This window comes from Vigna unguiculata, chromosome 8, assembly GCF_037176805.1.
Source record: "Vigna unguiculata cultivar grain cowpea cultivar isolate G323 ecotype 2 chromosome 8, ASM3717680v1, whole genome shotgun sequence".
NCBI lineage: Eukaryota > Viridiplantae > Streptophyta > Magnoliopsida > Fabales > Fabaceae > Vigna > Vigna unguiculata.
In genome coordinates, this window is record NC_140799.1 from 26,890,839 (window position 1) to 26,906,459 (window position 15,621).

Below are 15,621 nucleotides of genomic sequence, written 5' to 3' on the forward strand. Positions count from 1 at the left end.
CTCACACCTTTCTCCCACAGAGAACAACCTCACAATCCCCTACCCCTCATTGGTGACAGTGGGTGATATTCTATTTTCCATTTCTTTTTTTAGTTTCTTTTGATTTTTCAAAAAAAAAAATTGGGCAGTGGGGTAAGCATAGCTCATGAAAACAACATTGTTTTGCACTTTCTATACCAAAATGGGAGTGATAATCGAAATTAGGGTTTTTTGTATAGAAGGGAAAAAATTGTGGTTGAGGATACAAGGTGCAGTTCTTAAATGTAGATTGATGTGTGTGCAAATATGTAATTTTTTATTTCAATTTTCATTGCCTGCCAAATTAGACCACATTTGATATTAGGAGAATTTTTTCTTCTTCAATTTATTCTTTTAGTTTGTTACTTTGACTTTGACTTTTGTGATGTATTTATGTTAACCGGTATTTGTAAGTTTAGGACTACAGTTAATGTAAGACTTTATGGTATTTGTCAAATATTAGGATATAATAGAATGATTTAGTAATATAATTTAAAATATATTAATAATAAATGCAATTAGATTCCTAATATTAAAAAATATAATCATATCACTATTTCTATTATACAATTTAATTATAATATATTATACATGAAATAATAAAATATAAGTGAAATTGAGTATTTTTGTTTCTTGACATATAGTAAGGTGCATGTTTTTGGGGATTATGACTTTGGGAATAATGGGTGCATATGTGTAGCCCAAGCTCATGCAGCAATAACCAGTGACATTCTTGGCCACAAGGAACTGAGGTTGCACATGCCAACATCAATAACACTTGCAAGACCAGGGCGTTTGTAGTGTCTCAGGCTTCAACTTGCATTTCTTGACCAAGAATTTGATGATCTTGGTTTGTAGTTATCTTTAGTCTTTTATGATGTAAATTGCTACTTTGGTACTTATAATTTTCTTAAAACTTTGCTAATTGAAATGACAATTTACACATTTATTTAGAAATAGTGTATATATGTAAAGTAAATTAATTTAGTATTTGATTATTTAACAAAAAGTTGTTTTGCTTACAGTGGTCATTCATCAATGCAACAAATGTCTCTACCTCATGTCATTGCCAATTGAAGTTCATTCACTGTTTTCTACAATCCATGGTATATATTTAATGTGCTCATACCCTCACCTGACATAATTTGTGTGTTTTTTGTTGTTTATAATTTACTTCAACTTTGCAGGGTTTTTCCATCAGAGTTTGTTATTCTGCTGGCTAAATACAAAAATTTGTATTTGGGACTCAGGTTTTAGTTGGTGTGACATTTGGTATGATGTTTGATAAACACATGTAATTTTTCGAAAGCTTTGATTGTGATATAGCCAAATATCCCTGCTCAACTATACTTGAACTCCTTCAAGTTGTATTTTCGAATTCATCTTTTGTTTTGATTATTTCGAGTGCTTGAAGTTGTATTATTTAGTTTGCTAGATTAGTTGCGAAATGTATTTGCAATCTTTGTCGTTGATTTTTTTGTGTGACTGCATGAAACACAATGTTGTAAAATAGGTGTATTGAAGATGCTATAACATTTGAGGTTTAGACAATCCTTCAAGTCCATTGGGCTTTGAAGTTGGTATATATCCTTCATAAGCTTGATATTTCATTGCATGGTTTGTCACATGTCATAGGTAGCACTTCTTTCTACATGTGTACACAGGGATTTGAAGGTTATATAGGCGATTAGGGCTGGTGCCAGAACTGATCCAACAAGAATTCGCATTGCAGATCTTAAAATATATTGATGATCCATTGTCACGAGTTGTGGTGTTCCTTTATGTCTCTTTGTTATACTTGGAGGATAAGGAACTCAGTATGAAGTAAGTAATTATTTAACAAACCAACTTGGTGATGACATATGCTTTAAAGTTTTGTGAGTATAATACTTTTCAATGATTAAATTTGTAGTTGTTAGATTTAGTTTAATGGAATTCAAAAAATGATTGACAATGAGTTCCAAAAACTTGCAGGGAGAAACTATAGTCTCGAATGTGCTCTTAAACAAACAATTGGAAACTGTAGGTATATATGTTAATTGGACTGAAAATATTTTAGCTTTATGTAATTGCCTAAAATTTTAGGAACCCTTTATTATGAACAACCTCTGTTATATCACACTTAACTATGAAAATATGTTAACCCATATTCAAAACCATGTACAGGGCGATGGAAGAAGATTGCTTCTTGATTCTTACAAGTTTATTAAATGTTAACTTATCTTTCTATTTTCATATTTTCAGGTCTAAAGTGGTGCATGCAGGTTCAATCTTGGGGTTAGGATGTGATAGTTAGTTAGTTAATTACAAAAAATTTGTGATTATAGAATTAGTTAGAAATTATATTAGAAGGAAAGATATCACTTTTATAGATTCTAAACGTGTGTTGTTTGCCATGGCTTCTACCCTTAGTTGTTATGCCATCTGCCATATATGTATACGAAGGATTTTTTGTTCACTGCCTTAGTTATTTTTGGTCGCTGTGACGAATTTTCGAGAAGCTACTTGCAGGCAGTACGAGGAGAATACTTGCAATCGCGGTTGCTATTGCAACTTCATGCATTTGAAGAGAATTAGCAGGTAGAACTTTGATTTTTGTGTTTCTTTAGGTTCTTTTCTTTTCCTTGAAGATGGTGGTTGTTTGTTGGTTACATGTGTTTAGAGGAGCCTTCACAAATTTGGATGACACTTTATTCTGAAACTAAATTAATAGAAACACTAAGTATAAAAATCCAATTCAAAAACTAAAAGTCGCTTCATACAAACATGCTATAAAATCTAAAACTCTATTTTTGTGATGTATGTTGTGTACTGGGATTTGAGACTCCAATTATTTGGAAAGCACCATAGGAGGCACAACAGAAGCAGGAGTCCTTACAGGCATCAGAGCCATGAGGAGCGGTCCCATCGTAGTCTTAGCAGAAAGCACGATGATAGGGACCACCATGAGAGTCGCAGCAGGAGACACAAGAGCACGAGTCCTGCACATAGGAGAGGAAGAAGTTGAAGTCCTGGTCGGAGGAGGCACCGTGGTCCAGTTAGAGATGGCAGTGAGGAGATATGTGCCAGAACTGAGCAGTGGAACAGTGAGAAGGAAGAGCAGGATCCTGGAAACAAAACTAAAGCTGAGGACATTGACAATGGTAACAGTGGGCACTCTCTAAAGGCAAGCAAATTTCATGGGCATCAGCTTCAAGAGGAGGAACAACAATCTCCAAATGAGGCTTATTGATCTGCTTATGTTGTTATGGTCTGTGTTCTGTCCCTTTTGTTTGCCTATTCATTTAGATCTAGGCAGGATATTTCTTTCTGAAATAGACCACCCACAGGATAAATATTGCTCACCACCCATTTTCCCTTGTGCAGGTGCACTTCTCTAATATATGGAATGTGTTCCCTTCTTCCTCTTTCCCTTTCTTTTACTTTTTGGATTTTCCATTCTTTAGACTTGATATATAATTGCATAGGGATGTTTTGAAACTTACATAGGTTTAGGTTATTCGTAACATTTCAGTTTTCTGAACTATGTTTTCAACAATCCTTCTGCTTTGTTTGATCACCCTATATAGTGGTAGAATGTATTAGATATACTGATCGGCTGAGTCTTCTCTTATTTCTACTGTATGTATGAAGATTAGCAAAAAGCTTATGAATATGATGTTTTTCCTGCTTTGTGTTATTCGCAAAAGTGTTTAATAATCATCTAGCCAAGAATTTCTTTTTAGGATCTGTGAGAAAAAAATGTTATACCGTCCTTCATTCCTTTTGATTTTATCAAAGGTGTTGTCATTTTTTCACACTTTCCTGTTTCACAAATTTAAAGATAGCCTTGCGGCATTCTTAGCTAATATAGTCCTATAATCCTCTTTGATGATTTGAGTTTTGTAACTCTTTCCATGGTTATCATCTGTCACTAGAAAAAGGATGTCCGTTTTCTCAACGGGCTAATTATAAATATTCAACCGGTCTGGCTCCTGCATGCATGTTACACCGATGATACTGTACTATTTGATGAATAAGACGTTTCCGTCTGAAGATCAAATAAGCAGGAGTGCAATGATGATTATTTATTTAAGAGTATGAAGAAGTGACCGTCATAGTCTCTGAATTCACAATATTCACAGTATATATTCAAATAAAAAAAGTAATGTCAAAGAGTTAAGCTGAAAGAGTAAAAAAGAGTATAGGAAATCGTGAACAAATAAAGATTTTGGAATTTGAGAACATATAATGATGACTTCGTCGCGGAAGGTGCAGGATTTCAATCATGAACCTTTACTTTACAGAATATTTAGTAATTTTGTAATAATAAACAAATTCAAAAATAATAATAAATAAGTAATAAATTAGGTCCCAGTGGGAAGTGGAAATCTCAATAGCATGGAAAACATAAATTACTATTTAAGACTATTTAATAGCATGTAAAACTGAAATTATTATTCAAGACCTTTTAATAATATGAGAAACATAAATTACTATTTAAAACCATTTAATGCAATAACTTATTCTGTCAATCATCTAGCTCAATGAAAACTTGCACAACTTCCATTGCAGGTTGTTTATTTCTTCCTACCCAAAACGTTTCTCTTTATTTCTCATATTTCATAAATGCAAACGAATGACACTACTAGCCGTTAAATATAATGATAATTTGGTATTTTCTAACTTGCATATTTTGCAGCGGTTTGGACGAACCTCAAATTTAGCATTTACTGCATTATTACCTCGACGCCTTTTCCCTTTGCCCATGAAGTAAAGGGTGTCAAATTTTTTTAGTGTATTGGGAAAATATAAATAACCAAGATCAAGAATCACTAATGACAGTGATAAAGATTGAACAAAAACGATTTGTGAACCCTAACTATTTGACTCTCTAGATTCTATTTCAGTTCTGTTACACGCACCAAAGGACCTGTGCCTAGATTATTATCTTCTTACATGGAAAAGATAAATAAAAAAGGCAAAATGGGAGGGAGAGTTTTCAAATCCCGCGCCAAGATTAAATTTTTAGGAAATGCTTTCCAAATTTAATCGACTAAGTAGTCAAGAAAATTAATTTCAATGGATACATGTTAGCATCAAATTTTCACTTGAATCTTAGGTGGTTTATTTGTTTGATCTATGTTTAATTTTCTTTTTATTTATTTTATTATTGTTAATTGTTAATGTATATTCTAATTTCCAAAATATAGAAAAAAAATAATATTAATTTTTTTAATTCAAAAATAAAAGAAAATTATTTACTTGAACCAAAACAAATGTACAAGTTCATAATTATTCTGTCAAATTTTTTTAACACAAAAATAAATGATTTTTTAATACATATCACTAATAAATTATACGTCAAATTTTTAATTTAACACAAAAATGTACAAATGCATGAATAATTAGTGATTGTATTGTCAATTTTGCACTAATAAACTAGGAAACCAAATTCTCATATTGGAATGGAATTGAATGTTAGAGCTTTACAGTATTGTGAACTATTGTTATAAAATTTGAATTATAACAATATAACATACATGTGTTTCTATTTAAAAATTTTAACATCAATTTCATGTTATATTTATTTATACGGGACCAAATTACATAATACACATACATTTTACTTTAACAACGACTGGTGCATATCCATTTCATTTTAATGTAATATATATGTGTTTCTATTTAAAAATTTTAACATCCATTTCATGTTGTATTTATTTTGTACGAGACCCTATTACACAATATGCCTACATTTTACTCTAATAATGACCCGTCCATGCGCATTTTAATATAATATACATTGTGTTTTTATTTAAAAATTTTAACATCAATTTCATGTTGTATTTATTTTGTACGGGACCATATTACATAATATGCATACATCTTACTTAAATAATGACCCATACATATACATTTCATTTTAATATATATATATATATATATATATATATATATATTGGATAATCTTAATATTACCATTTTAAATACAAAAATAAAATGTGTGTACACATCAAGAGTTAACTATTATAAATTTAATGTCTACGTTGATAACAACATCTGTATGTATTGTTGTTTAAAATTTTTAAAATCACTTTTATAATACTCTAACTTTTTAACAGGGACCATATCTTACAATATGTTTGCATTTTTTTATTTTTCTTTAAGTTTATTATTCATATGGACAATACTTTTGTACGGGATCAAAATTTAAAATATACCTACATTTTATTTATTTAATAATTCAAAAAAAAGAAACATGTTCAAAAACATCAAATAATTAACTCAGAGGTGATGTTTACATTGATAACAATATATTGTATTTTTTTTAATTTTAACCTTGAATTCATATTAAATTTTTAATAAAATTACATTTCCCAGCACTTCATTCATATTTACATTACATGCTACTTTTTATAACAATAAAATATAGTAATATAAATAAATAATTCATTCAAAAATAACAAAAACAATATTAATTTTTTTAATCTAAATTATTAATAAAATGACCCAAACATATTGAAAAGACACCTGAATCTATTATTACTATACCTTGCCAACAAAATTACAATCTTCAAATTTATTCTTAAATGTAATTATTTTAATATCTAAAACATATTTACATGTTCATATAAATTATGCTAAAAATAATAATAATTTAATTTAATTTTTCACTAATATAATGTATAACATTTAAACAAAATACATACAACAACAATAACACAAAAACAAAAAGAAACTCGTGTGTACGCACGGGTTTCATTCTAGTATATATATAAAAGATCTTTTAATGTTTATATTTATTTTCTAATTTTACTATTTAAATAATTTTTTAAAATTAAATTAATTATTTTATCATATTATTTTTTAAGTAACTATTTCTTTAAATTTTAACTATTTTTTATTTGATTGTTCGTTTAAACTTAGATTATCTATAAAATAAATAAAAACTACTAAAAATAAAATTATTTATATTTAATAATAATAATTTTGAAAATAATTTTGTTATTTTTATTATGATAAAAAAAAGTGAACACGTGTATTTTCACCAATATTAATAAAAAAATCAAAAATGTAATTTAACTTTTAAAATATAATATAAAAATATGTTTGACCTAATGTCTAGATATATAAACATAAACTATAAACTATGGTACAGATGACAATGGATCGATATTATCTGCTTCATTATTCATTGAACATATGTCACAAATTATATATGCAGGTTTCTTTTTGTTTTATATGCGTAGATACCTATAGTTATTTTTATATCTAATTTTTAAAAAATTTAAAATAAAATGTTTAAAAAAATAAATCTTTAAAATTTAAACTTAGATTAAAAAAATATTTTTTAAGTACAATTTAAATTAAATTACTGAATCATCATCGATATATAAAATAATTTATTAATTTTTAAATACCAATTTTACCCTTTAAGTATAATAATTTTTTAATTTTTTAAAAATTAACCGTTACTTTTACAAGCTTTTTATAAAATCGGCTATCTCTGTTTCTTCTCTACTTATTTATTTATCAATGGTTATTCTTTCATCTGTTCTGATATATTTCACTTTATTTTTAATAAATATAATTTAGTATATAAATATTACCTTAATAACATTACAATATTATCACCTATTAATATAATGTCACACATATTTAAAAAATACATACACACAGGCGCGATAGCGGCTGTGTTTACGCTAGTAAAATATTAATGTAAATAAAATTGGTCTTTTTAAAAAGCAAATTTACTTTAGGTACGTCAAAATATAAAATTTAAACAATTAATCATTTTTACAAAATATTTAAATTATATATATATATATATATATATATATATTATATGAAGTTAAATTTTAAATTATTCTTCAATAATTTATATATTTCTCATTAATAATTTTATTTTGATCACTTGAATTTAAAAGAAAAATGTTTAATATAAAATTCTCTAATAAATTAAAATTTATGAGTCAAATATCATGATACTCATACTTAATCTATCAATAAATGGATAATTATTATAAATACTTACTATCATTAGCCAGAAGTATTCATTAATAATATTTATTTAGTATCCATTTCATATATGTGTGAGTACTGTAAGGCCCAGATTTTTCTGCCCTAAAGCCTTAAGGGCTGCCCTTGAGTTATTGGGCCTTAGGGCTGGCCCAAAAGATAAAGTCACTCGAGTCTGACCTAGTTCCTCACTTTTCAGATTTCTCCTACCTTGGTGCTTAGAGTCGCAGTCGTACTCTCCCCGTTAGGGTTCCACCGTGTTGACAATCCGCCTCCCGTTTGGCCGTTCTTAGCTCACGTAAGTGCTCTCGGACTCGTAGTTTCCTTTCCTTGGTCTGTTTTTCGTAAGCTGTTGTTAGGGTTCAGAATTGACCCATTCTCGCACTGTTTTCCAACTTCGAGTCCGCTCCTAGAAGCTGTTCGTCCTCCACAGTTTGGGTGTCGAGGTTTTCAGCTAGCTTGTCCAGGTACGGGAAGCTAGAACCTCATTGTTACTGTGTTTGTAAACTGTTTGGCGATACACTTTATGATTCTTGAACGTGTATGTTGTGGAGATCGCTTGAAATGGTTGGTGTGTTGTTGGTTTGTGCAAAATACGTCTTTTACAGGCATGGCAGTGGCGGGGATTGTTAAACTCGCCCAGGCGAGCATGTCTCGCCCAGGCGAGGGTAGCAGAGGCTCGCCCAGGCCTTCTCGCGCAAGTGGTCGCCTAGGCGACTCGCTCAACTTCGAGCAAGCGAGCGTCTCGCCCAGGCGAGGCAAGTCTCGCCTAAGCGAGAACGTGCGGAGGCCCCTGTTCCATATTCGCGAACTCTCGCCTAGGCGGAGAGGACTCGCCTAAGCGAGAGACTCTCGCCTGGGCGAGACTCCTCAGCCTGAGCGACGGATTGAGCGAGGATGCGATCAGTTTGGGGTTTTCATGTCTTTTGGTGGCTGAACTGTATTCTATTGTACTATTATGTGATGGTATGAGTGGAAATTGCTCAAGTATGCTTGTATGTCGAGGTGTATGTGTATATATATATGATGGATTGCTATGTATGCGTGACATGATTCATAAATGATGAATGATGAGTGTTGTGGGAACTTGGCATGTGAGATGCATGAGCGTTTTGGAACTAAAGGAACATGGTATTGACATGAGATGAGATCCTAGACTCATGGGATGGTGATGATCAGATGTATGGATTCAAAATGTGATGCGTATGAGGAATAAATCTCAGGGATGGGTATGGAATTGTAAACATGATTTTGATGTTCTCCTACTGCTGTTTTATGAATGTTGGTCCGTGTCAGCATGTAATTCCTTGGTGTCTCTAGGTGAGACCTCCAGGGCTACGCTTCAGTGGTCTGGACGTAATTCCATGGCCCTTGTTAGTGGGTGTCCATGGTGGTGCCCCATCTGTATAACTAGGTAAGGATTCAAGGTAAGGTTGCATCCTGACACTCTGAGGAGCCAGTTAGTCTCACCTAGAGCGGACTGACTCCTGTGGTGAGGGTAGTAGGAGGCCTGAAATCCATTAAGGGCTAACCTTGTGGTGAGGGAAATTTGATTCATCGTAACACTTGTAACACATAGCTCGGGGATGAGCAGCTCAGGGTCGAGCAGAGGTATCCACCACAAGTGCAAGCATCCGCTGAATCTGACTAAGTTATACGTATCCGGATGAGTCGAGTTGAGTCATAGTGTAATGATTGAGAGTCATAACATGTTTGGTTGATGTTTGGATATTGAATGGCGAGAAATATATTTTTGATTGTATGATAAAAGTGTTGTTGGCTCTAGCTTACCCTGTGTATTGTATGGTTGTCTTGTATGTGGTTCTTCTTTCGTGCGATGATCATCAATTTAATTGATGGGAGCAGATGGGCGAGGTTCCAGAGGTCAGCAAGGAAGTGGAGATTCTGCTGCATAGTCCGCGTGGTCTAGTTGTTATTTCTGCATGAGTTCATTTAGGGTTGCGACCCATGTATCTGTTCGTCATTAGTTTTATGCACTCAGGTTAACTTTTTCTCTAGTTTCTTTTGGGCATCGTGGTGTGCCATGGGTTGTATGGAGTTGATCCCAGACCGCGTTTTATGTTATCTTTATCGTGACACTCCTTTAATTTCACGTACTTAATTAAATGGGGTGTTACATTTATGGTATCAGAGCGGTCATTCCTTAGGTCTGTGGACTTGGGTTGTCCACTTAGCTTTCTCTGTGTGTCTCTGAGTGTTCAGTTAAAATTCTTTCCTTTATCAAGTCTAACCAAGTGATTTTCTGTGTGCCAGTGGACTATGGCACTTCCTCGTCGAGCTTCTCAATCATCCCAGGGGGACACACCCGATATCGCCAGAGCCATAGAGGCGATGGTAGCAGCTATGGCACAGCAGAGTACTGCGATGATGCAACATCATGAGGCATCCATGCAGCGACAGGCGGCGTCGCTTGAGCAGTAGCAGGCAGTGATGCAACAGATGGAGGCTACGAGGTTAGCTGCTGAGGATGCTCATCGGCAGCATATGGAGGCCCTCCGCCAGCTGGAGGAGAACAGGGCGGCTGCCCTTGTGTTTGGTCCTAAACCACGACCTGTAGAGAGAATGGAGCCTGGAGGACTTTCTGAAGCACCACCCGGCGAAGTTTGACGAGAAGACTAGTCTTGACGCCGCAGACCAATGGCTGAAGGACCTGGAGCGCATCTATGATGCGAAGATGTGCCCTGCAGAGAACAGGTTGGCGTTCTCTGTGGACATGCTCACGGGGGAGGCGGAGCATTGGTGGAGCAGCACCAGATCCATCCTGGAGGAGAGGGATGCGCCAGTGTCATGGGAGACTTTCAGGGAGAGATTCCTATTCGAGTACTTTCCTGACAGCATCCGGTATGCCAAGGAGGTGGAATTCCTCCAGTTGACCCAGGGAGGGAAGACAGTAGCAGAGTATGTTAAGAGGTTCAAACACCTCAGCCATTTCTACACCCTACCACTTGATGAGGAGTGGCGATGCAGGAAGTTCGAGAATGGGCTTCGCGGTGATATTCGCTTGATGGTGGCACCCTTGTCCATCAAGGATTTTGCTGCTCTGGTAGAGAAGGCCAGAGTAATGGAGAAGATGAAGCGTGAGGTGGAAGGTCAGCACCCACAACAGCCACAGCCACCTCAGAGGATCGGTGGACCATCTGGGTCCAGGCCCAAACATGAGGAGTGGAGGAGACCGTATGATAGACCACACCATCAGCCTTAGGAGTCTAGGAGCTTTTCTCCTCAGCAGGGCTGAGTTCGGTGTTGCACATGTGGAGGACCCCACCCGAGGTACGCTTGTCCACGTAGGGAGGGTTACCGTAGGTGCAACAACTGTGGCAAGGAAGGCCACTTTGGGAGGGATTGTCCCAACCTTGCCAGGGCAGCGACACGCCCTCCAATTTAGACACCCCATCAGCATCAGGGGAGAGACAGAGGCAACAGGCCTCAGGCGACGGACAGAGTCTATGCCATAACCGGAGCTGAGGCTGCAGGTTCAGGTAACCTTGTTATGGGTTATTGTGTGATTTCTGGGATGAGATGTTGTGTGCTATATGATTCTGGAGCGACACATTCTTTTGTGTCAAATGCATGTGTGGAACGGTTGGGTCTGCCGGTGCGCGAGCTGCAGTGTGAGCTTGCGGTGTCTACTCCGATGTCGGGTTTGGTCAGGACGTCGTTGTTGTGTGCTAGGCTTCCAGTGGAGGTAGAGGAGCGTAGGTACAGGGTGAACTTAATCTGCCTACCTCTACAGGAGTTGGAAGTGATCTTAGGAATGAATTGGCTCTCTGCCAATCGCATTCTGATAGATTGTCGGGAGAAGAAGTTGTTGTTTCCCGACTCAGAGGAGCCTGAGTTGGTGTCTTCCCAGGGTGTTATGAAGGAACTACAGGACGGTGCGCAATGCTACATGATCTTCACACATATGGAGGTGGAGAAAGGAGAGACGACGTCTGTGATACCAGTCGTCCAGGATTTTGTGGATGTGTTTCCGGAGGAGGTACCAGGGTTGCCTCCCAGTACAGAGGTGGAGTTCTCTATTGATCTAGTCCCAGGAACAGGCCCGATCTCGATGGCCCTATATCGCATGGCTCCAGCAGAGTTGGTAGAGCTCAAGAAACAGATAGAAGATCTGATGGAGAAACAGTTCATCCGACCCAGCACTTCGCCTTGGGGAGCACCAGTGTTGTTGGTGAAGAAGAAGGACGGGAGTTTGCGTCTATGTGTGGACTACAGACAATTGAACAAGATGACGATCAAGAATAAGTATCCACTCCCGAGAATTGATGACTTGATGGATCAGTTGCATGGGTCATCAATGTTCTCGAAGATAGATCTGCGATCGGGTTATCATCAGATTTTGGTAAAGGCTGATGATGTACAGAAGACAGCCTTCAGGTCGAGGTATGGCCACTATGAGTACGTGGTTATGCCGTTTGGCGTGACCAATGCGCCAGCGGTGTTCATGGACTACATGAACAGGATCTTCCGGCCTTTCCTAGATAAGTTTGTCGTGGTCTTCATAGACGACATCCTTATCTACTCCAGGACTCAGGAGGAACATGCAGAACACCTGAGGTTGGTGCTTGATGTTTTGAGAGAGAAGCAGCTGTATGCCAAGTTGTCTAAGTGTGAGTTCTGGATGGATAAGGTTCAGTTTTTGGGGCATGTGATATCAGCCCAAGGGATTGCAGTGGATCCAACGAAGGTCGAGGCAGTGGTAAATTGGGAAAGTCCTAAATCAGCCACAGAGATCAAGAGCTTTGTGGGGTTAGCGGGCTACTATAGGAGATTCATAGAGGGATTCTCTAAGATAGTGGCACCTCTGACTTTGCTTACCCAGAAGGACCAACCTTTCACCTGAACGGATAAGTGTGAGGAGAGCTTCCAAGAGATAAAGAGGAGGTTGACGAGTGCTCCTATATTGGTAATTCCGGATGTGGGGAAACCGTTTGAAGTCTACTGCGACGCGTCTCATCTTGGACTTGGTTGTGTCTTGATGCAAGAAAAGAAGGCAGTGGCATATGCTTCACGACAACTTAAGGTGCATGAGCGTAATTACCCCACTCATGACCTTGAGTTGGCAGCGATAGTATTTGCCTTGAAGATCTGGAGGCACTATCTTTATGGTGCTCAGTTTCAGGTGTTCAGCGACCACAAGAGTTTAAAGTACTTGTTTGACCAGAAGAAGCTGAACATGAGACAGAGGAGATGGATGAAATTCCTAAAGGACTATGACTTCGAGCTCCTATATCATCCGGGGAAGACAAATGTGGTGGCAGATGCTCTGAGTAGGAAGACGGTACATACGACACATCTCATGATAAAAGAGGTGGAGCTACTAGAGAAGTTTAGAGACATGAGGATACAGGTGGAGTTAGGGTCCGAGTCCATTAGGTGTAGTACCCTTACTATATCTAGTGACTTCTTGGACTCGATCAGAGAGAGGCAGTCGTTGGATGCTGGTCTGAACAGAGTTAGAGAACAACTTGGGTCGGATGAGGCTAGAGATTTTGCTCTGGGTGATGATGGTATACTGCGGTTTCAGAGTAGGGTATGCGTACCTGATGATGCGGAGGTGAGAAAGTTGATCCTTGAGGAAGGACACAAGAGTCGTCTTAGCTTACATCCTGGCATGACTAAGATGTACCAGGGCCTCAAGGAAACTTTCTGGTGGCAGGGGATGAAGAAGGATGTGGCACAGTTTGTATCCGCCTGTCTGACTTGTTAGAAGGCGAAGGTGGAGCACCAGAGACTCGGAGGAATCCTACAGCCTTTAGAGATACCGGTGTGGATATGGGACAACATCTCCATGGACTTTGTGACTCATCTTCCACGGACTTTTAGAGGACATGAAACCATCTGGGTGATAGTGGATCGATTGACCAAGAGTGCACACTTTTTGGCGATGAACTTGAGGATGTCCATGGCCAAGTTGGCCCAGCTGTACGTCAAAGAGATTGTGAGGTTGCATGGGGTACCTTCGAGCATAGTCTCCGACAGAGACCCACGGTTTACATCCCGGTTTTGACAAACCTTACAGGAGGCATTGGGAACAAAGTTGACTATGAGCTCAGCTTATCACCCTCAGACCGATGGCCAGTCTAAGAGGACGATCCAGTCGTTAGAAGATTTGTTAAGAACTTGCATATTGGATCATCTGTGTGCTTGGGACGAGGTATTGCCTTTGATAGAGTTCACCTACAACAACAGCTTTCATGCGAGCATTGGCATGACGCCATACAAGGCTCTTTACGGCAAGAGGTGTAGGACTCCTCTTTGCTGGTACCAGGATGGAGAAGCAATGTTGGTTAGATCAGAGTTGTTAGAGCAGACCACCGAGAAGGTGAGGATGGTGAGAGATAGGATGTTGGCTTCGCAGAGTAGGCAGAAGGCCTATGTGGATCGCAGGAGGAGGCCTTTGGAGTTTGCAGCGGGAGATCATGTATTCTTGAGGGTGACTCGAACCACGGGCGTGAGAAGGGCTCTCCGCTCAAGGAAGCTTTCGCCTAAATTCCTTGGCCCATATCAGATCACGAGGAGGATCGGGCCGGTGGCCTACGAGATAACTTTCCCCCCGTAGTTGGCAAACCTTCATCCAGTGTTTCATGTGTCACAACTGAGGAAGTATGTATTTGATCCGGCCCACGTGTTGGAAGCTGAGGATATACAGATCAGGGAAGATCTCACGGTGGAAGTACCACCCATCGCTCTTGAGGATAGTAAGGTTGAGGAACGTCAAGAAAAGACCGTCAGTCTTGTCAAAGTCATATGGGATCGGAGAACGAGTGACTCGACTTGGGAGTTAGAGGAGGACATGAGAAAATCACATCCACATCTGGTTACCTAGTGAGTCTTTATTTTCGAGGTCGAAAATTTTGTTGTTGGGGAGAATGTAAGGCCCAAATTTTTCTGCCCTAAAGCCTTAAGGGCTGCCCTTAAGCTATTGGGCCTTAGGGCTGGCCCAAAAGATAAAGCAACTCGAGTCTGACCTAGTTCCTCACTTTCAGATTTCTCCTACCTTGGTGCTTAGAGCCGCAACCGCACTCTCCCCGTTAGGGTTCCACCGTGTTGACAATCCGCCACCCGTTTGGCCGTTCCTAGCTCACGTCAATGCTCTCGGACTCGTAGTTTCCTTTCCTTGGTTTGTTTTTCGTAAGCTGTTGTTAGGGTTCCGAACTGACCCATTCTTGCACTGTTTTCCAGCTTCGAGTCCGCTCCTAGAAGCTGTTCGTCCTCCACAGTTTGGGTGTCGAGGTTTTCAGCTAGCTTGTCCAGATACGGGAAGCTAGAACCTCACTGTTACTGTGTTTGTAAAGTATTTGGCGATACACTTTATGATTCTTGAACGTGTATGTTGTGGAGATCGCTTGAAATGGTTGGTGTGTTGTTGGTTTGTGCAAAATACGTCTTTCACAGACATGGCAGTGGCGGGAATTGTTAAACTCGCCCAGGCGAGCATGTCTCGCCCAGGCGAGGCGAGCAGAGGCTCGCCCAGGCCTTCTCGCACAAGTGGTCGCCTAGGCGACTCGCTCAACTTCGAGCAAGCGAGCGTCTCGCCCAGGCGAGGCAAGTCTCGCCTAAGCGAGAACGTGCGGAGGC